General features: G+C 41.4%; 1 pseudogene; it reads right to left on the bottom strand.

Annotated features, from left to right (window-relative positions):
* Positions 1-857: 857 nt before the first annotated feature.
* Positions 858-23,368, bottom strand: LOC102928546 (prohibitin 1 pseudogene; annotated as a pseudogene).
* Positions 23,369-24,040: the final 672 nt, after the last annotated feature.

The following is a 24,040-nucleotide window of genomic DNA, read 5'->3' as shown; positions in this document are numbered from 1 at the left end:
TAGGCAGTCCTTTCTCTTTAAATAATCACCATTATTATTGCTGTTTGTGCATGATGCAAATGGACATGCTTGCCATGAAGTGCTTGGGGAGGTCAGAGGACAACTTTGTGCAAGTGGTTTTCTCCTTCCCCCTTTATATGAGTTCCAGGGATCAAACATCAAGCACTCTGGGCAAGCACCTCTACCCACCGAGTCATTTCACTGGTCTCATAGGCAGCCCTTTCTGTCAAGGGCATTGAACAGAAGATGTGGCAGGGCATTTTTGTATGGTTTAAATAGTGTTAATTCGGTTTGAGTAGGTCTTTTAAGGTTATAAATTTTTGTCTGCAAATATTGACTGTTCAATTCAGTGTGGGTAGAAAGGTCATTACACTCGTTAATAAATGTGTTTTGGAGTATATTTGTAAATAGGGAGCCAGCCTCCTAGAGAACAGACCATGGAGCCAAGGCACACTGTGTGTTCTGAGGAGGTGCTACTTGATTGGGCACTGTGCCAGAGGCAAGGCAACCTGGTGCTATAGTTACTAAGAAAGTTGAGAAGAATCAGGGTACCTGGCACACACACTGTGTGTGTGTGAGAGAGAGAAGAGGCAGGAGGGAGAGGGAGAGGGAGAGGGAGAGGGAGAGGGAGAGGGAGAGGGAGAGGGAGAGAGAGAGGGAGAGACTTTTTTTTTCATTTAAAGCTAAACAGGAAATTTCACTGTGATTTCTGGGGTGGGGCAGAGGAAAAGCACATCCACAATGACTGGGGTTCTGGCCAGCTTAGCCTGAGAGGTGCAGGCAGGGCCATCCTTACTGCGGCATAAGCAGCAACCACTGGCCCCAGTGCTTCTAGCTCAGGCTGACTAATCAGGCTGTTACCTGAGATGGCTGGCAAGTGGGTGATTGGCTGCCATGGAATCAACCTCGGCAGAGATGATGGCCACCTTCTGCTGCTGCTTAGCCTTTTTCTGCCACAAATCCAGCCCTCTTTGCTTCCAGCTCAGCCATTTATTTGACTTCCACTGCTTCTGTGAACTCCTGCCCAAAAGTTAGAAGTGTCAGGATGAACCCAAGGCTGCTACTTGCTCAGTGAGGTCATCACTCACTTGCCCGGAGACCAGCCAGCCATCTCTGGGTCATCAGTCCTCCATCATTAAAGTGAGCCACCACTGACTGGAAGATCTCTGTGATCATGGGCAGCAGTGCCCGCTCATCACAGCCTCTCAGATGCTGGTGTAGATTCACAGAAGCTGGCTGGCAAGGGGCTGGAAGAGAATGTGAGGTGTGATGCTGACATCCTGCAAATCTTTGTTACCAGTGATGACTAGTATCTTCCACAACGGAGAGCAGCAGTCAAAGGTACTTTGTTTCTAGACCCAAGCAAAGGATGAGACAGTGAGTCCCTTCCCCTACCATGATGTCCTGTACTCTGAAGACAGTCAAAGTTGGCAGTTAGTTCGGTGACCAGAATCCACACCATGAAATGGGGAGTTTGCCAGACCTCCTCCAATTGCTAAGACAAAACCGATCTTGGCAACGGACTTACTCTTCAGCATCCATGATTCCTTCTGTTGGACCCACTCATGCCTGATTTCACTCGGACTGAACATCTGGATCTTCTTGTTGAACTGCCCTGTATAAGGAATAGTCCAGTCCAAAGGAAGCAGTGTGAGATGAAACAGGAAAGCACAGGGCTCCCTTAGAAGGGCTGAGCCTTGGGACGTTTCTCATGGTGAAGATTCGTAGTTAGCTTGTTGTAACCAGATAGAACAAATTTAGGAAAGCATTTCTTAGCCAGAGAAAAGAACATAGAAAGCACAAGGGCATGCTGGTATGCTGTGCCAAGCTAGTGCTGGTATTTTGGTCTTGTTGGGTTCAGAAAGAAAGGCTGGAAGACTGAGGGTGTCATGCAAGGGTGAGATGATGAAGCTGGAACTGTCAGAAGCCATGGCACATTCTGGGAACATTGACCAGAAAGCTGGGAGCTGGGGAGATGACTCAGTCTGAAAATCACGTGTGTTGTAAGCATGAGGAACTAAGTTCGGACAATCAGTGCCCACATAAAAAGCCAAATGTGGTAGCAGGTGCTTGTAACCCCATGACAGTGAGATGGGAAGTGGGGAGAGAGGTTTCCCTAAAAGCTTGCTGGGTGGCTAGTATAATTACCTGGCAAAGCTCCAGGCCAGCAAGAGTTCCTATCTATCTCAAACAGAAGGTGAATAACTCTTGAGATTGCCCTCTGACACACACACACACACACACACACACACACACACACACACACACACACACACACATTCATCCAGACATACACATGCACAAACAGCAAACAGAAAAAAGAGAAGAAGCTCCAGGGTTCTGTGTGGAAAAGTCCCCAGCATGGGCTTTGTAACTTCTCCACTTGGACCCCTTTTTGGACCCAGTGTTTTGTGTATGTGGCTCTAAGTACAGAGATATGAAAACAGGCGTACCAATCAAATGTGTAATGATAATAAATCACACAGAAATTTATTTTAAAGCAGTTCATATAACTTCTGCAATTCAAAAAAGAAAACATATTTGCGTATGAGAAAGATGTGTGTGCTTATTTATTTCTAAAAGAAGAATTAAATCTTGACCAAATATGTGATACTGCAGGGCACATAGCATCTTCTTCTTTTTGTGAGTTTATTGATAGCTTGATTTTATAATCATCAGTGCTGAGACCCCTGCTTCACATAATCTTGTAGTATAAAACAGCAGAAATATGTTTATGGCCATTTTGAAACTTGCTGGAAATTCTGTTCTAACCTCAAGTCCCCCTGGTTTGCTTTCTGTTGTTGTGGTAAACTCCACAAACAAAAGCAGCTGGAGGACATTTTGGCTTCCATGTCTGAAGTCACAATCCATTACTAAGGGAAGTCCAAGAAGGTCCTAAAACATTGCAGGGACTTAGAGGCAGGAACTGAAGCAGAGACCCCTGGGGAATCATTTGCTGGCTTGCTCAGCTTACATTTTTTTATTCAGCCCAGGACCACCAGCAGCTCAGGACTGGTGCCATTGACAAAGAGCTGGCCCTCCTATGTCCATCATTAATCAAGAAAATGTCCCACAGATGTGCCTACAAGCCAATCTGATGAAAGCATTTTTTCAATTGTGATTTTTTTCCTTCTAAGATGACACTAGCTTGTGTCAATTAGACAAAAAAAAACTAGGCAAACACAAACCAAAGTTAATGTGGCAAAGTCTACAATTCAAGCAGCAATGCTTAAAATCAGATTTTCAAACACAATCCAAAGGTATGCTAAATTTGATACTTACAAACTGAGGAAAGAATATGGGAAGGTATTCAGTCTTTGTTTTCTTAATTCTATTACATTTTATTAAGAGCAAAAAACTTTGTACCTTGCACTTCATAACATGCAATAGTCTTGAATATGAGCCAAGATATCCAGGCAGTGTTTTGTATTGTAGCGTTGCACGGCATGGTGGCATGCACACTGTAATTATGAAAGTTATATGTTCAGAACCAAGGCCTGCAACCTGGATGAGTGATTCCGGAAATACCTCCGGTTCATCACACATTTTCTTTACATTTAATTTTTGGTTGTTGAACAGTTCTGTTTTTGTTCATTTTCCTATGACCCCCTCCATTCACTGACAAGAATCCATGCACAGTTGTAATCCATAGTTTAAGAATCTGGGCCCTGGAAAACACCACACTCTGTTATTCTGGGAAGCCAGGATGATTCATTAATATTAGCAAATATGTGGGCACATGCAAAAGGGACCTTGATTATCAGGCCCAGTGCTTCCCAACACATTCATCTCAGAATGCACAGTTCATTCACTGCACACACCCCAGACATGAATGGAATTTTTAAAGGCAGCCGAGCCTCTTACTAGGTAGCCTTCATATGTTCCATCAAGAATGAAAAATTAACCTCTTGGAATCATTCATTATGAAAATTGAGTAAAGAAATGATAATTAAATCTCCAAGTGATGGCTTGCTGAATCCTGTGGTAGGGAATGATTAATACCAGCTGGTCAAGGGCAGAGTAAGGGCTTCTAGCTCCCCAGAGGAGAGGCTCCACTTGGTCCCACCTGCTCACCTGTTCATTGGAGACTGTCCTTCAGGAGACCTGGAAGGAATAATGGAACCCTGAGCCCAGCTGCTGGGGATGCTTTCTTTTGACCCCTCACAGTGTGGGTGGCTTCAGCATTCCTCTGCCACTTCCAAAGATTCGTTTTCTCTTTTTCACTTCTCATTCAATAGCTCTCATTTGATGGACTGACTTCCCGTGCTTTTGGAAATCTGAAGTACAACTTCTGCACGTTGAGAGCTGCATGGCTACAGTGGCTCTGATCCTGGATACAGAAATAAAAGCAAAAACGTACAGGATAGGCAAATCAATACAAGAGAATCATCCATTCAGTCTTCATCTTCTCTGAGATCACTCCCCACCTGTACCAAGGACTTTCATAAAGAAATGAATAGCCTGGCTATCTATTATTCCATAAATCCACAGGAGACAGTCCACTTGAATAATGATGTGGTCTTTTGTGGGCAGACTATAAAGGAGGAGGGAAAGACGTGCTTTACTGAGAGGTGAGTCTCACTCCTCAGGCAATGTGAAGGAACAGAAGAAAGAAAGCACATTTCATTTTTACCGGATCTCCCCATAGAAAGATCTCATAAGTCTCTTAGTAGACTTGACCTCTCTCACTTTTCCAACACACTAAGGGTGGGGTGTACATTACACAACACTCTTCTTTTCCACAGAATTGTGAGACTTAGAAGGAAATGGACACACTTAAAGCTGAATACAGCTGTGTGTCACTGATGAAGCAAACAGAGAAAAAAATCAGTAAGTGATTTGTTTTATAAAATCATTCAGTGTATCCACAGGAACCTATATGATCTAGCCTGTGATACAAGCAGGGTGTATGACACACATATTGTATATGTGTACAGTATGCACATGGTTTGTGCCTATTGCTCCTGGGGCCATAATGAGTATAACATTGTGAGATTATTCAGCACAACAGAAAATGATGGGACCAAGAAATGTAGTTAGATATGGGAGGATGCTGAGAACAGGTTTACTTTAAGAAGAACAAATGTGGATGAAAAAGTAGTTTTTTTTCTGTTCCATAGCTAGAAGTGCACATTAAAATGCAGCATTCCCTCCAAATCTCCTTAAAGACACCTTCCACTGAACAGATGGCCAGGAGAGGCAGAGTGGAGCTTCCCTTCTGAGGAGCTGGGAGCCCTTACTTTGCCCTTGACCAGCTGGCATTTATCATTTGGCACCAGGGGAGATGGCAAAGCAGTTGAAGTACTCACTGCACAAATAAGAGGACCAGAGGAGCTCAAACCCCCAGAACTTGGTTATTGTTCTATTTCTGTGTAGATACCATGACCAAAGCCAACTGTCTTAGGGTTTTTTAATTGCTGTGAAGAGACACCATGACCATGGCAACTCTTATAAATAAAAACATTTAACTGAGGTGGGTTGCTTATAGTTTCAGTTCATTATCATCAGGATGAGCAGCATGGCAGCATGGAGGCAGATGTGGTGCTGTAGCTGAGAGTCCTACATCGTGACTCAGTGGCAACAGGAAGTCAACTGATTCTCACACTGAGTAAAGCTTGAGAAAAGAGACCTCAAAGGCTGCCCCCACAGTGACACACTTCCTCCAACAAGGCCATACCTCCTAATAGTGCCACTCCCTCTGGGGGCCATTTTCTTTCAAACTATCACAGTAACCTAAAGACAGAGTTTAATGGGGACTTACAGTTCCAGAGGATGAGTCCATGACCATCATGGCAGGGAGCATGGGAGCAGGCAGGCAGGCAAGGCACTTGAGCAGGATCTGAGAACTTACATCTTGAGACATCAACATGAGCAGAGAGAGCTAAATGAGAATGATGTGGGCTTTTTAAAACCCAGAAGCCTGCCCCCAGTGACAATAAGGCCACACCTAATCCCTCTCAAAGAGTTCCATCAACTGGGGACCAAACATTCAAATATATGAGCTTATTAGGACCATTCTCAACCAAACCACCACATTCTACTCCTTGGCTCCCAGAAGCCCGTGGTCATATCAGAATGCAAAATAGATTTAGTCCAATTTCAAAAGTCCCTATAGTCTGTCACAGTCCCAACACCATTGAAAAAACCAGTCTCTTCTGAGACTCAGTAAATTACATACTTCCAACATACAATGGCACAGAATGTACAATACCATTCCAAAGGGAGGAATGAGGACATAGTTAGGAAATACTGGGCCAAAGCAAGACCCAAACCTCGCAGGGTAAACTTCAAATTCTCTAACTTTATGTCTGATGTCAGAAGACTTACATGGCACCACCCTTCCGCTTTTGCTGATTCTAACAGACATCTTTATTTTGCACTGGTTCTGTTCCCTTTGTGCAGCTCTTTCTGACAGACATCCCACAGCTCTGGCACCTCCAACATCCTGGGGGTTCCAACACAATCCTTCACTTTCACAGCTTCACACATGGCTTCTCAGAAAGATATCCCACAGCATAAATTGATTTTGTTAGGGTATTTTATCATATCAGAAGAAAAGTAGCTAAGATATAATAACCACATAAACCACTAACATGGTCACTCATTATCAAGTATTGTTTGCTGTATTACCATACAACCTGTAGTGTAGCTGTTTGCTAATACCAGCATTCCTACAGATACATAAAATATGTATAGCATCAGATACGCCATACAACAAACATTATGATAGCTACCAGGTTATTAAGCAAAATGTTTGTTTTTTTTTTTTCAGCCCCACTACAGTCTAAGGAGACCTCTTTACGGTTATGCAGTCTGTCCTTGATTGACATGTCCATATGCAGCATGTAACTGTCCGTTGTTAGAACAGCTGTAAGAAAGCACCACAGGAAATGAACAGGTCTGTCTGCCAGCTCCTGGGGGCTGGAATCTAAGAGTCATGGCCAGCACAGCTTTGTCTCTTTGTGTCCGTGGCTTTGGCATTGGGTAGAAGTTCCCTTTGCCTTTTCCTCCTCACCTCTGCTTCTCGGTGTCCTCACCAGTAGAGTAGAATGAGTACTACTTGTCTTCCCTAAGTTGTTCCGAGATTCAGAAAATCTTTGAAAGCCAATGAGGATTAGCAGAACGCTATATATATATATATATATATATATATATATATATATATATATATATATGCTTAAAACAACTGTCACAAAAGTGCTGTGGGAATAGGGGAAGAGTCAGAAGAAAAAACACAAATTATTATCTCAAGAAAATTCTTAATTTGTGAGAAACGAGCTTCAAGAATTAGAAGGGCAGACAGATTTAATCAGGAGTCCCTACAAAAGCAATCAAGATCAAATGAACTGTAATTATGGTAATCAGTTCATGAACTTTCATGTCATGTTTCTAATTTCAAATATTATGAAGTCCTGTATAGTGAATCAATCTGTCATTGCAAAGATAATAAAATTTTCATGTGTGATGGGATGTGGTGGGTTTGAGGGAAAATTTGTCATTCTCTTTCGTCAGAGCTTCATCAGGGTCACCATTGAAAATTTTTTAATTAAAGGGAATGAATAGTATATGAATATATTTTTTAAAAAATAATAGATTTTGTATAGCTAGTTACAACTTCCCTTTGAATTTCTCCATGAAGTTGACTTCCTCCAAGCGGCTACTATCCTCAAATTGAATCAGGTACCCTGGTTACACTCAGAGTGAGCTGCACTTTTCTCTTGGTCTGTAGTTTTGTTTTGATTTTATGATGGTTTGAGTGTCTGAAGAGCAGTCTAAAACTGCAAGACTCAAGAGGTCAGAGGGGGACTGTCATTTGCCTGGCCCATCAGGTCACCTTTAGCGTGGAATCCTCACTCCTCTTCCCTGTAGCTCACGGGCATCTCATGAATTGGCCTGGGTTTCTGCTTTTTCTTTGCTTCTAAATCCCCAGCTTTTTTTCCACCCCTGACTGGCTCTGCTTGATGTTTTCTCTGCCTGAAGCACTTCCTCCTGATTTTGCCTGGCCATCTTCCATGGGAAATGTCATCCAAATGTCACTGCTCCAGCCAGGTTTTCTCTGATTGAACATTCTAGAATGAGCTTCCATTCCATGGGTACCCTGTGTTGCATTTCACCTCCCGTTTTCCTTGGTGTACATGCCACTGTGTGAATTGTCTTTCCTAATACACATCGATGTCTAGTAAGTGTGACAACTTATTACCTGTGTTGTCTCCAAGATACGAGGTTTCCAAATACAGACTTCTGTTTAATGGAGATGATTTACTTCTATGTCATCAAGAACTAAATGGAGCCTTATTTCATAGGCATGATGTCAATACCTGTCATATGAATGTTATAAGATCAGTAGATATTCAAATTTGTATTTTAACAAATTCAACAATTAATTGAGCACATTTTATTTTAAAAGGATTGTTCAGGTCAGTCTTTTTCATTTGTAGTCTTGTAGTTTGGGACTGCATTAAGGAAGGTTTTTGGCTGTTGTTGTTGAGATGGAGTCTCCTCCTTGACTTTTACTTCACAATCTCTCCCTTATTTTTGAGTATTTACCATAGGCCTTTGACCACTGAAGCAAGCAAGGAAGGTCTCCTACAAATGCCTTTCCCCTTTATGTTTACTTTTAAGAGCAAACAACACTCCTTGAGAAGATAAACTCCATTCAGATGTAGGCAAGAGGCACTGGGCCTAGGTGTTCCTCAGTCCCTTAGTTCCTGATAAGGCAGGGGCCTCATATGGCTCTTGATTTCCTAACTGAAATGTGTCAACTAAAAGTTCTTTCCTTGGAGTCAGAGATATGGCTCAGTAGTTTAGAGCACTTGCTGTGCTTCAGACAACCTCAGTTTGATTGCTAGTACCTACACTAGTCAGCTCATACAGTTAACACCTGTAACTTCAGATCCAAGGAATCTGATGCCCTCTTCTGGTCTCCTTGGGCACCTGCACACACACACACATACACACACACACACACACACACACACACACACACACACACACACACACACACACGTTATGTCCTTGAGAAGAATCTATTCCAAGTCATTATTTCTAGAATTTATCCTCACGTATTTGTGATAGGAATCAATAATTCAAATAATTTCCTTTGGGACTATGCAATTGTCCCAAGTGGATTCACCATGAATATAGTTTTCATAATGCACAGAGCAGTGTTTTTCTTTTATAATGGGTGGAGTTACTTGCTCTTCAGTTGGAGACATGGTCTTGCCTTGACTCTAGGATAGGGCCTCTCTATAAAGTCTAGAGATTTAAAGACCTCCAAGCAATGTCAGACTTTCCATATGGATTCTTTTAATATGTTTATGTCTGCAATGGTGCTTTCAACAATTTAATTACTTTGTTGTGTGTGCTGTTAACAACTTATCATTTGACACCATAGAAACTTCTGAGGTTGGCACTTGCAGGAAACTTTTCTTGAGAGCCTCTCATAGTGCACGAGTCTCTTGTTCCATGGCTATCTCTCTTTATTTCCATTATAGCAATTCTGTAACTATTCTGTTTTTTTCATTCTCAGTGAATTAGATTTCCATTTTATTGGCACCATTTCAATAAAAACAATGACATGCAGTTGGTGTATATGACCCTTCTGAATCTCTGACTAAAACTTCCTTAAAGTGACTTACAGCTCTGTTTTCATCTTATAAATGCATGTAGACAACCTCAGGAATTGGAGTCATTGCTCTGCCACTTTAAAGATATTGAGACATAATTTTGTGCACTATAGAAAATAGCCTCACAGAAAAAGAGGTATGAACTTTTTCCTGGGTCCTAGGAGGCAGTTTCTAATTGTCTGAAATTTCCTGGGTAATAGGGTAATCTTTCTTATTCCTGTTGAGGTCTCTGGACCATACCTGCTTGCTTATGTTAAGGGAAAGACTCCCATATGTTCTGACATAATGGAAAGATACAAGTGCATCTCTGTACTTCTTTTTCTTCCTTCATTTTCTTTTCTCTTTTTAATTTTATTTTTTTGTGACAGGGTCTCACTACACATCTCTGGCTGTCCTCGAACTTGTTACGTAGACCAGGCTGGCCTCAAATACACAGAGATCTGCCAGTCTCTGCCTCTCAAGTACTGGGATTAAAGGCCCAGCAGCATATATTAATAGATGAGGGTTCCAATTGCCTACCAATCCACCAATACTTGTCATTGTCTGCCTTGACAACTTTAGCCACTGAGGAAGGATTGAAGTGGCATCTTTGTGGTTTGGGTTTGGATTTCCTTGGTGACTAGTAACACTAAACATTTCTTTAAGTGCTTCTGACCACATGTATATTTTTTTTAAGAAATGCCTATGGATTTTTTTTTTGCCTATATTTCATTGAGTACTTGTTTTTTTCTTGTTGAGTTATAAGAACTTTTGACCCATCTATCTGGAGCTAAACCATTGAGATGTAGGATTTGTAAATGTTTTCACATTATATGGATTATGTTTTCACTTTCTTGATAATCTCCATGGAAACACAATTTCTAAAATTTGTTGGAGTCATATATATGCATATATAAACATGCATCATTTAGTAGTGAGAATACAGTTTGAGAAATGCATTGTGAGGTGATTTCACCATTATGGAAAAATTGTAAGATGTATGTGTACAAACTGAGATGGCTCTGAGGTACTTCATGATGGAATTTCAAGCTGTTGTGTATACATTTTGATGATGACCAGATATTGTTATGTGGCACATGACTGTTATGACTTATGTTTTCCTTGTCACAGCTAAGAACAAGTTGTCTGGGGCTAAGTCATAAAAATTCTCTTATGTTTTTTTCTAAGTTTTCATAGTTCCAAACATGATATAAGATTCGTTTTTAGGTAGTCTTCCTATATGGTATGAGAAGAGGTTCCAAGTTATTCTAGCTTAAATTTTAACTAGTTAACTTTAATTGATAAATAAAATTGCACACACTTGTGCAATGTGTTATGAAATAGTATACATTGTAGAATGGATGAAGAGAGCTAACACATGCATTGTCACATATTTATTATTTTTTGTGGTATACCCTTCCAGCAATTTCAGGATCATAACATACCATTATCAGCTGTGTTCATTATAGTGAACGTCATATATTTTCAAGATCTAGTTGTCTTAGCACCATTTGTTGAAAAGTGTGTTTTCTTCACTAACTCATCCTAGCACATCTTTCAAAAATAATTTTACTGAACATCCAGTTTTCTTAGCATGCTCCTCGATAATAAACAAAGACGAGTATTTGCTTCTGTATTGCAAATTCTTTGATGCTGATGTATATGTCAACCTTATTCTAGTACCATGCTGAACTGATTAACTTAGCTTCATCAGAGTAGGTTTCTAAGCAGGAATGTGTGAATTCTCCATCTTTGTTTCTTTTTTTTTTCTTTTCAAAAGTGTGTTACTAATTTTGTATCTGTGAATTTCCAAAAGGCTTTTAGAAATAACTTGCCAAATTTTGAAAAAATGTTTCTATGTACCATGAATCGGAAGATCAATATGAAAATTATTGCTATCTTCATAATATTAAGGGTTGTGTAAACAGAGCTTAATCCACAGTAGAATGATTTCCTAGCATGAGTTCATGTTTAATCCCTGGCCTTAGCATCAACCAGCAACAACAGCAGCTGCCACAAAATAATAATAATAATAATAATAATAAAAACCATTAAGTTGTCTGATCTTTGATTATGGAGTTTCACCTCACCTGTTTAATTCTTTTGAAATTTCTTTTAAAAATGTTTCGTGGTTTTCAGGGTATAAGTCTTATTGAACTTATTCTTAAAGATTGTGTTCCTAATCATGTCATTAAAAGAATGTTTCCCTGAGTTTTATTTTAAAGTTATATATTGCTTGACTATAAAAATACGACTATTTTTGTAATTTATTTTTATAACCGTAGTGGAGAAGAAAGCCCTTCCCCCTTCCCACCAGTGCCTGGGGCATGTGGAAGAGCTGGCCCTGTGGTCAAAAGAGTGGGAGAGCCATCCCTGATCTCCACCAGGTGCAAAACTTGGGAAAGCAGGCCCTGCACCTCATCAGGGCAGCACAATTGAGCCAACACTGTTAGCACAGGTGTGGGAGAGCCAGCCCCGAAACTGTGACGATGGCAGAGCTGTCCCCATTACCCAACTGTCTTGTGGGGACAGGGGAAGGGGTGAAGTGCCACTCCCATCAACTCATCAATGCTGGAAGTAGGTGGGAGAGATAGTCCTGTGGTCCTAAGAGTGGGAGAGCCATCCCTGACCTCCACCAGCTGCAACACCCAGGAGAGCAGGCCCTGCACCTTACAGGGGCAGCACAATAGAGCCAACACAGTTAGCACAGAGGTAGGCGAGCCAGCCCCAAAACTGTGACCATGAGAGAGCTGTCTTCATTTCCTATCTGGCGGACCAACCCTAGAGCTGCCCAGGCCCAGACCCCGGGTTATGACTTGGCCTGCCCCAACATCCACCCCATCTATGATCTGCTGGAGCATGTGAAGGGACCTGACCCACAGACCCAAAGCTGCAGGATCTCCACAACATAAGGTGCCAGTGGGATGTCCAGGAAGTGGTGGCTGGCATTGAATGTGTAGTGGAGACCAGGGGCCTAGAACTAGACCAATGACTTTGGCAAAGAACACTTCCAAGTAGAGATGTATGGACAAAGGGGTATACAACATGACTTGTTGAGTCACACTGCAGCTTCCACGATGAGATTTTAATTCCACCCCCGTTTTAAGTTTTCTCATTTTATTTTCTCCATTTTTTTTCCTCTTGAATTTTGTTTTATTCAGGGGTGGTGGTGTAGGGGTAGAGGGCAGATGCAAAGGGATGGGGAATGAATGGGATCAAGATATATAATGTGAAAAACACTTAGAATAAATACATTTTATTTAAAAACCAAACCAAACCAAACTCATTTGTACTCTTGATAGAGTCTTAGTATAGTTTGCATTTAACAGAGAGGCCTATGAATGATAGTGCTTAACACAAAAAGCTGAGAGTGAAACAGGACCGCTGAGCCTTTCTACATGATTCTACAAACTATCAGAAGGACTTAACATCATCAGTAGTTGTACTTTTGCCGAAGATGTATTTAGTTTTTAAGGAGATTATCTATCAGTTTTGGAACTATGCAGTGTCAAAAACCGTTTGTGACTTGTAAATATGGAAGATATTAACTCTATACCTGTAGACTTGCCTTCCATATACCTAGAAGTTCATCACCTACCTAAAGTGATTGCAGTGGTGAATTCGCTTATCTACTTTTGTTATGTTGAAAAGTCAGAAGCAGTAGACAATTTCTTCATAAATGTGGGATTTTTAAAAAGAAAATGCTTGTAGATATATGCACGGCAGATGTTTCTGGCCAGGCAGTTGATTAATTCGCTCTATTTAGATAAAAATCTTAATACCTTTCAGCAGAAATGAATTAGCATTTGAAGAAAAACTTGAAAGGGAAATTATCTTCATTAACTTTTTGAAACGAAAGGCAGATCATTGGCTTGATTAGATCTTTCATACAGTCTAAAATTATTAGGACTAATTTAAATTTTCTCTCCTCGTCAGTGTATCAGTGCTCTAAGCCTAAATGTGGCATAATTTTAAATAAGAAATAAAGAAACTGCATTAGCTCAATCAGACAGCACCTTATGTTATGAGGCACTGAGAAATGCTATTGAGAACTTATAAATGGGAGCCCCCTCTGAGAGTTACAATAGTGAAAACACACATAATGCAAGTGAAAAAATACACATCAAAACACAAACACACACACACACACACACACACACACACACACACACACACACACACACACACAATGAGTCTCAAGGACGTGGGAATCTCCTGAAGGATACTCAAGGCTTTCTGGAAAGTCGTCTCAGAGAGGCATCCAGGATGGATGTAAATGCACTTCATCATTTGAAATCTCATTACTTGTGCATACTCTAGAGAAATTCCATGAAAGTAGATGTCTCAGTCACAAAAACACAGAATAGGGAGCACTCCAGGTCAATGTTAGCATGAAGTGTCTATACCTAGCAGTGTCACAGCCAAGCAGATTTAAGCATTTGAGAAGTAACTCTGAGATTTCCCTGACATTATTTGTTTAAATTTTGGGTTTACCAAGCAGCACAACTTCCCATTTAATATTTTATTCTTGTATAAGGAAAGGGAGTCTGAGAATGACGGTGCTCCCATCCCCCTAACCGGTTGGATACTGTGCCCTGGAATGGTGCATATGGTGAAAGCTTGGTCCCCCGGGTAATGTTATTTTGAGGTGGTTGAAAGTTTAGGAGGCGGGGCTTAGTGGCTCATTCTTACATCATGGGGTGAGGGAGTCTCTTCAAGGATGATGGTGTGAGCCTCCTTTTTCTCTCTTTCCATGATGGGGTGGTTTGAAGAAGACACAGCTTCCATATGTTCATGTACTTGAACTCTTGGTTATGGTTTTGGGAGGAGAGGTGATGAAATATTTAGGAAGTGGGGCCTTGCTGGAGGAAGTATGTCACTGGGCTTGGGCTTTGAGAGTGTGTAAGTTTCCTTCCACTTCCTATTCTTTCTGCTTCCTGTGTGTAGATGAAATGTGATTGACTAGCTTCCGGCTGAAATCTATTCTTCTGGAACCATAAGCCCAAACAACCTCTTTCTTTTCTAAGTTACTTTTGTCCATTTTATTTTATCACAGCAACAAAAAGTAATTAATATACTTGGGCTTCAGCTATGGCCAGGGCTTCTTACACTTACGTCTCCTGTTATGTGTTACATCCACTGCCCTCATCAGAGGTCAAACAGCTAAGACTGCATTATAGGGGATTTTTCAGCCTGCCAAACAGTGAGATAAACAAACTTGACTTCTTTTTACGTTAGCCTTAGCAGATATTTTGTTGTGGTAATACAAAGCTGACTAGTAATAAGCCATCTTCAACTACTATGTTGGAATTCTGTTTAAATATGGCTTTGTTCCTGAGAGAGGGAATCATTCTTGATGTTCCAACAAAGTCTACCTGATAATTAGATTTTAGAATTCACCTTTCATGTTCTGTCAGAGCCATTGCCTGGCCTTTACTAAGTGATATTTGATCTCATTTTGTTCAACTGAAATTTATATCAAAGCAGAGGATCCTGCCAGACAAAAATTGAGTGGCTAGGAAAATTCACCTTCTGTGCTTCTAACTAGCAGATCCAGAGCTGGTTCACTTTCTCACTTGACAGTGCACATCTGTCAGTTATCAACATCTTTTGGGAAGGATGCTTAAGTGGTGCTTGTGAAGGTGTCCATGATTGCTAACATCTTGCAGTATTGCCTGGACATATTTATATTGTTGTGCTATAGCCTAAAATGAATGATCTCAGCACTTTAAAGGTCATCATGTAGAGTGTGGTGGACATTTAGAGAGGACACCTCTATCCATTATGACATACCATCTGATTCACCAGACAGTGGCATTTTCTTTGCCCTCTCCTTGGCCTTTGACAGTTGGTGTTTTATACATTCTGACAGTGGGATGTGAGCAGAAGTAATCCATATTCCTCCTAAGCCAAAGCATTTTAGACCAGGTCAGGATCTCACAGCCTTCTCTCCTTCTTTATGAGTGAAAGAAGTTTTATTTACATTTATCTTATCAAAACAATGGTTTTCCCAACTTTCTAGATCCCTGAGAGATTGCATGAAGCACCCCTTTCCCTAGGTATTTGTATGTGTGAACTTTCTCAGTATGGACCTTAAATAGAAACTGACCATTCTTATATTATTTTCTATTGAGAAGTCAGTTAAATGTTTTCATATTTACATGTTGCAGAATAAAGCAAGTTAAGTCTAATAAAATTACATAATATATGATAACATATGAGTCATGTAGGTAATTATAAGTTACATTTTACAATATTGCTAAAGGAAGAGAGCAATATCAAATGAATTTTAACAGCAGAGAGTATTTATCTGGGGCTGGATAGATAGCTCAGTGGTTAAGAGAACTTGCTGCTTTCCGAAGAAACCAGGTTCAATTTCCCAGCTCATATCCATCTATAACTCCAGTTCCAGGGGATCCTATGCTCTCTTCTGGCCTTCATAGGCACCAGGCATGCATGTGGCACACATGTTTATACACAGGCAAAACACAAAAATCTCAAAAAAGAAACAAAAATAAAATATTTAAACTAACATATCCAAAGTCTTCCAAGTTAAATATGGAATCAATGTAACAGTTGTTAATAAAACATCTCACATACTTTTCACTGTGCTAGGTCTTTGAACTACATTGTGTTTTATTCTTATAACACATCTCTGCAGACCAGCCACATTCTAGCTGTCCATACTGAACAACTGTCTGCTTTGGTGTTGCTGCTTGGGGCACTATGATTTTCTAGTATCAATAAGTATATGACTTAGATAAGAAGAAAATTATAAATACATTATGTTTCAGGGTGGCAGGATTGTTACCCTTTATGAACACGAAAGACATCTTGTTTTATTTGTTGAAAATTCTTGCTCTGTCTCTTTCCTTTCCAATGAGAGACACTGCATTTGCTGTGTTAATCAAAAGCCATGGCTCTTCTGATGGTTTCTTGAATTGCACAGCATGATGTAATGTGAATGTATATAAAACACTTCCTGGGTGCATGAGGCAGCCACACAGTGCTTTTATACATCGATGTGTTAGGCTATTTTCCCTGCAGGGAAGATGGCCAGGTAATAACGTACAATTTATCCAGGCATCTCCTTGGATATTGAGTCTTTACCCATCTATTCTCTAGAGTTTAAAAGAAATGAAAAGAAGTGAAGAGATAGAGATGCTTGAAACATTGCTTTCAATTTAGTTTAATATGTGTGTCTTGCCTCTTGGTTCAGATTTCCTTCCTCAGAAGCCCACCCTGAGACATCATTTCATATAAATAGTTCATTTGGGCTGCACAGTATGAGAGTGTGAGGCAGGGAAGGCAAAGTGGTAAATAGACTGCGCCCTGTGAAGTTAGTCGCCATTGTGGACCACTGGTATTTCATTCAGACAGTAAGGAAATGGTGTTGAACAAGGCTGGGAATTGTGGCAGAGAGGTAGAGAGTTTGTTTACCAACTCCTGAAAGCCGTTGGTTGGTTGTGGGCTATTCCTGAGGGATGTTAGTCCCTATTTTCCTGAATTCTGTTATGAACTGTTTGTTTACATCCTCTATTTGTAATTTGTGATGGGAGGACATGATGGAAGTAAAATAACAGCAGATAAGGCAAAGTTCTTGTCTTAGGTGATGTCCTATTGCTGTGAAGAGGCACCATGACCACTGTAACTCAAAGAAAGCATTTAGTTGGGGCTGTCTTAGGTTTCAGAAGTTTAGTCCATTCTCATCATAGTGGGAAGCATACAGATGGACATGCAAACAGACATGGTGCTGGAGAAGTAGCTGAGAGTTCTATATCTGGATCCACAGGCAGCAAGAAGAGAGAGAGAGCCACTGGGCCTGGCTTGAGTATTTGAAACCTCACAACCCACCCCCAGTTACACACTTTCTCCAACAAGGCCACACCTACTGTATCAAGGCCATATCTCCTAATAGTATCACTTCCTAGTGGCGAAGTATTCAAATCTCTGAGCCTATGGGAGGCATTCCTATTCAAGACATCTCAGTTCTTGTAACTCAGACTTCTGAAGATGGTCATAAAGTCACCTTTTCAAAAGCACTTGCTGGGAACATCCTACATGTCAGATACGAGGTGCTTGGGGACAGCATGGTAAGATAGGTAGGCTTGGGAATGAGCTTCTGGGAAAAAGAGATAAATGGTGACAGTTGCAGCATGTGGGAGCTCAGCGTTTTGCTCTTTGCTGTGAGCTCTTATAAGCTCAGATTGGGTAGGGATTTTAATGTGCTCACCTCATCAGTGAAAGAGAAATAGCCTATAGTGTGAAGGTGATGATGGCCTAGCCTGCCACTGAGAACTTCAGTTTAAGTCCAAAATGACAGATGAGGGCTTGCGTTGTTAGTGGATTCTATTTGCACCAATGGTCAGGAGCATTTTAAACTCCCCAAGACTATAGAAGCAGGTAGTGTTCTAGCCATTTTAATTCTGTGCCTGCCACACTTTTATAGAAGTTGACTATAGGAGAATAATGTGGACATGTTTAAACAAAACAAAACAAAAAAATGCTATGTAGGTGTAAGGGGTGGTTGTATTGGAAACTCTAAGTGTCCATTTTTTTCTATACTCTATTGTCTGGCCAGGCAGTTTTGATGGCCTGGGAGCTGGCAGTGCAGTCTCAGGAATGTGTCTGTAAGAGAGCATTTCAAGGACAAAGAGTGTCAAAGACAATGCTCCTTACATCCAGAGAGCAGATCAGGGTGATGTGAGAACTGAATGATGGCTGATATATTAGTCAGACTCAGTTCATAACTAGAGAAGGACTCCTGTCTGGGTCATAAATAATAACAAGAATGAAGGGTTCAAAGTAAGATACAGCAATGCCATTCTACCAAAGAAGAAGAAGAGAAGAGGAGGAGGAGGAGGAGGAGGAGGAGGAGGAGGAGGAGGAGGAGGAGGAGGAGGAAGAAGAAGAAGAAGAAGAAGAAGAAGAAGAAGAAGAAGAAGAAGAAGAAGAAGAAGAAGAAGAAGTTTAATTAAGGCCAGTATTGTCATATCAATGTGTAAACAGTAAAGAATTTTTTTTTTCAAATTTAATTTAATTTTTTTTATTTCCTGCAAACTGCTGTGTCTAGTTTGAGCAACATGTTCTCTCAAGGCCCTGATGGGATTAGGTGGGAAGTGATGGGAGCAGTAACTACATCTAATGGAAGCCTGCAACACACTCCAGAAAAATGCTGGCCTTTCTTGGCCTGACAGTGGAAAGCAAAGACAGTATGGCATCCACTGGGAATGTGTCTGGAAGGGATGGATGGATGATGGCAACAATGACCACCAGCGATACTCAGGTTCTGTGGGCATCTGGCAGTGATACTGTACACAGCTTACACCCAGTCTATGGGGCTCTAAGAGACACCTGGTGGCGCATAGAAACCTCTGTTGATGAAAGGAGTCTTCATGAGAGAGAGGCATTCCTTTTATGTGCTGGAGGAAGCAAGAACCAATAAAACAGTGGTTCTCAACCTGTGGGTTATTACCCCTTTGGTGTCAAAATGGTCCTTTCACAGAGGTCACCTAAGACCTTGGAAAACATAGGTATTTACATTATGATTCATAACAGTAGCAGCATTACAGTTATGATGTAACATCGAAAACAATTTTATGGTTGGGGGTCACTACAACACGATAAACTGTATTAAAGGGTCACAGCATTAGAAAGGCTGAGAACCACTGCTCTAGTACCTCATAGGTGTGAGAGCTTCCTTCATCCTATCTTTATTCATATGTAATATCAAGACAGTGGTTTTAGAAAAATGAGTGATGCTCTTGGAAGGAAGTTTCTTCACCTACATCCTAGTTGGGATGGCTGTCTGCATTCATATTCCAGGGACTGTCACAGCATTGACTCAGTAGAAAATGATGACGGTCATTGAATCTTGTGGGGGTCTTGGGTAAAATGACTGACAGTCCTTTTGTGGCCTCCCTGTACTTATGGTGTCCTCACATCTTCGGAGATGTCTTCTCTGGTTCCAGGAAGATATCATAGGACCTTGACATCACCGTGGCTGCTTTCTTGCAGCTCTTCATCCTGATATGTCTCCTTCTCTTCCTCTTCATCAGTGTTCATTAATTCCGTGATTTTCTGAAGATCCCTCCCCTCCCTACACATTGTTTGACTCCCCTCCCTACTCATTAAATGATCCAGATAGATCACATCTCTTAATAAATGTATAATCTCTTTATAATCTCTCTCTCTCTCTCTCTCTCTCTCTCTCTCTCTCTCTCTCTCTCTCTCTCTCTCTCTCTCTCTTCTGAGTCCCTTTATATATAACAGTGTATAGAAGAGTGGTACACATGGCTATGGACTTACATCATCTTTCTGAAAAGATGAAACCCTATTTGCAAAAGCTAAGGTTCAGAATCTGCCTAGGCACCCAATAACAGATGAATGGAGAAAGAAAGCAGTGTGTCTGTGTATGTGTGCACACATCTGTCTCTCTCTCTCTCTCTCTCTCTCTCTCTCTCTCTCTCTCTCTCTCACACACACACACACACACACACACACACACACACACTACTGTGTAGTTCCGACCGACATGATGAAGAATAAAATTTTGTCATTTATAGCGAAATGGAAAGAACTGGAGGAAATTTAGTGATATAATCCAGCCCCGGCAATGGTGCTCCACCGTCCTCTTTCAGAGGAGGAAGCTAGAAATGTCAAGTTGAAAGTAGAAAGGTGATCCAAAGACCATGCAGATGTCTGTGGTCTGTTCCGCCCCTGGAGGTCATGTTGATGTGAGTGGCCTGGGCACCCACCTGGGGCCATGTTGATGTGATGGTCTGTGCTGCCACCAAGGGCCGTGTCTGAGTCTGTGGTCCTACTGCAGATGGGGACTGTGCTGATATCCATGGCATTGGTCACCACCCAAAGCCATGAGAATGTTCATGGTCTACGGTGTTGCCTAAAGCCGTGTTGAGAACCCTGGTCTGTGCCGCTGACAGAGGGCATGTAAATGTGAGTGGCCTGCACTGCCATCCAGGTCCATGTTGATGTTCTTGGCCTGTGCTACCTGCCACCAAGGTCTATAATTGTGTCCTGAGCACATGCTGACACCAGAGACTGTATGGATGTCCATGGTCCCTGCTCTCATTTTTCTGAAAAGGGCAAAGCAGATGCTTTTGCCATGGTATTGATGACTGCAGACTCACAGCTGAGAAAGAGAGACATAGAAAGCTTTTGTGACAATGCCTTCCCCCATCCCATCCCTCACCCTCCAAAATAAAGCAACAGCCTAGACAGAAAGCCACTGAAGAAAGCTCTTAAAATTGAGATAAGGATGCTGAAGTATAGCTCTCTACAATTGATGGCTTCTGGTGGGGAAGGACTTAGTTTTCTTGAAGGGACTGACCACTGGAAGTTTGACCAAGCTCCAGGGAGTATATGGGCAACACAAATGTATCTTTTCTTTTCTTTTCCCTTTTTTGGGGTGGGGTGGGGTGGGGGAGGTCACCAGGCTGGAGGTGGGGCAGACCTGGGAGGACTGGGAAGTGAGTGTGATCAGAGTTCATTATGTAAAATTCCCCAATAATCAATAAAAACATCATGTTTTTTTTTTTTTTTAAAAAAGAAAAGTACAAGTGTGACAGTCCTTACCAGAATTTGGGAAGGGTACGGATGGTGGGAAAGGGTGGTGGGCTGGATGCCAACAGCCTTATATGCATGTGTGGAAATATATCACATGATCCCAGTACTATGCACAATTAGTACACTTGAGTAGGTGAAAAAGACACGAAAAGTCACCATAGCTCGCTACTGAACTCAAGAGGGATAAACATGAGCCTCGGGAGAGGCGACTATTGTGAGGAACTAAAGTGGAGGATCTGAATCCCCCAGCCATCAGACTATGTTGAATTCCTACAGTCGAGAAAGCTACCATGTGGAGACTCTGAGGCAGAAAACGAAAGGAGAAATTTTCAGGGAGAGAGCATGAGTTCATTTAGCTTGACAATTATTAGCAATTTACCACAGTCGGGATGATTATAAGTGAGTGGAAATTCATGAGCTAAATAGCTCTTTCAAAGCCCTGGGAGTAGGCATGAGGGTTTCCCCTGCTTCTGCCCAGTGACTGATATTAGACATTCCAGTCACTCTTCCCCACGTTCATTATGTGGGGCTGAATAGATTCATACAATCCTAACCTGCTGTGTTCTGCTCACCTGTTCCCACACCAGCGGAATATTAATGGCTCAGGAGCGCAGCACTCGACTGGTCACTTTCCATAACCTCTGTTATTTTGTGCTGTGATGAAATGAAGTACAGTTCTGTGTTTAATTACTTAGCAGTGGACTTCAGCAGGAAAGAATTCAGTTGTGTAAAATAACAAACTTGTGGGTAATTGCATACATAATCAGCATGTGTTTGGGCCATTCACTGGCTATCCTGGGGGCCAGTCATTATTTCTCTTCCCCCGTTTCCATACTTTTAAGGCCACTGTTCACATAGTCTTAATTAACATCACGAACAGATGAATTGAATATTAGACATTCCTGATTTTGGTTTTAAGATCCGCCACCTTCTTGCATTTTGTATTAAGGTCACAGGTTATGGTGCCTTTCACTCCTTTTTCTTTCCCTTTTCCTTTCTTCTACTGTAATTGGACTTTAAGCAGGTTTTTTCCTGGGTATTTTTCTTGGCCAAATTCCTCAGCTAACATTTGCATTCTGCTAAAAGGTGATGCGTTTTCTTTTTGTCAAAAAGAAAAATCATAAAATTGTGCTGTTTTAGAGAGCTGAGAACATAATAAGGACCCAGAGGATTGGAGACAACTTCTCCTTGACCCTAGATTACATGACTATAATAATGTTGCCATTAGCCATAGAGAAAGCAGCTGGTTCCTTATAGGTATTTATATCGTAAGGAAAACAAAGACAGAGAAATCTGGGCCCCAGTGCTCAGATGTTGGCATAAGCTGATATTTCTTCTAAATTACAACGTTAGTTTTAACAATTGCTTTGGGGTCTAATACTCCAAGAATCTGTTCTTCTGTGTATTTTCTAATATCAGTCATTTTCTCCCTCCCTATCTGAAAGAGAGCTGTGTCCATCACAGAGGTCAGGGAACATACCTAGGAGTCCTCAGTTCCTAGGAAAAAGAGAGGTTTGATTATCTCCTCTTCTGTCCCCAATTCAGTCTGGCAGCCTAACTTGTCCCCTTGCAGGGGATGCTAATGACTTGTTTTCTAGAAGAACAGTCTAGAGTTCAGAGATGATAGGGTGTGGGCTCCAGTGGTGGAACCTAGAGGAGTAGGCTGGAGTTGTACAGGCTCTCCTGGGTTGTATCTTCCTCTTGCACACCTGCTCCTTTCCAGGTAGTCATTAAACCTGGGCTCATTTTAAGAGGCCGCCAAAGTAGTCATATTCATGGTCAGAAGGGCTGAAGTTTGGCAGCTGGCAGCTTTATAATTTCTTATCTTCCCATAAAGTGTACACTGCTTGCTGGGGGTTACAGCTCAGTGCTAGAGCTGTTGCTTAGTATGGATGAGGCCCTCGGCTTAACCTCCAGTATGCTCCAAGAGATGGGGAAGTAAAAGACAAAATGAGGTGTATGTGGGGGAACACAGTTTGTCAAAAACGAACTGTAGATAACATTAAGTCTAGATTACCCTCAGCTGTTAGTCAGTTGTTCAGTTTCAAGGATCACTGATCCAAATTCCTGTAACATTTGATTCCTCCCCTCGGTTCCTGGGCAAACCCACCCTCTTCTAATTGCTTACCTTGTTCCAGAAGGTAAGCTGTGTGCAACTGGTTACTGTCTTCTCCCATCTCCACCCTCTACAGTGTCAGGCAAGAAACATAAAACACGCGAATGCTTATGAATAATTTAAGTCCTAGAGAGAAGGCCATTCGGTGACCCAACACAAACCCTTCCCATCAATCTGCATTTTTAAAACTAATCCCGGGAAAGCCAACCTCCTTCAGACGTGAGAATATAAGGCAATTCTGATTTGCAAGCTAAGAGGTCGTCAAATAAGAAAATCAATTTCAACCCAAAGTGACATTTCGGTTTTATTCGGTCAGCATTGTCTGGCTTGCATTATTTAACAGGCTGTGTCTACGATGACCTCTGAAGAGTTAAATCTCATGAACAGTGGAGCCGAATGCTATCTATTATAATTTTGACTTTAATGATTAGAAACAGGGGACTCATTACTCCCAAATGCCAGCTCTGAAATGGTTTTCATTGCAGCTCATCTATTAGAAGGGAGCGTGCCCCCAAAGATTTTTCTGACCTCATTTAGGTCTTGTGATCCATTTGGTTAAGCATTTAGAATTTAAATCCAGGAGGAGCAGCTCCAGAGAACATCCTGACCAGCCCTGCTAAAAAGTGACACCCTAGCTGCCCATGGCAGTATAGTGCTCATCACAGGCCACAAGTGTAGTTTTTTTTAACCCTTTGGGGGCCCACCACCCAGCTTCCAAATAAATATGTGGAGA

Source organism: Peromyscus maniculatus, chromosome 1 (genome assembly GCF_049852395.1).
Source record: "Peromyscus maniculatus bairdii isolate BWxNUB_F1_BW_parent chromosome 1, HU_Pman_BW_mat_3.1, whole genome shotgun sequence".
Taxonomy (NCBI): Eukaryota; Metazoa; Chordata; class Mammalia; order Rodentia; family Cricetidae; genus Peromyscus; species Peromyscus maniculatus.
The sequence above is the reverse complement of the archived record's forward strand: the minus strand, read 5'-3'. Positions and strand labels throughout refer to the sequence as shown.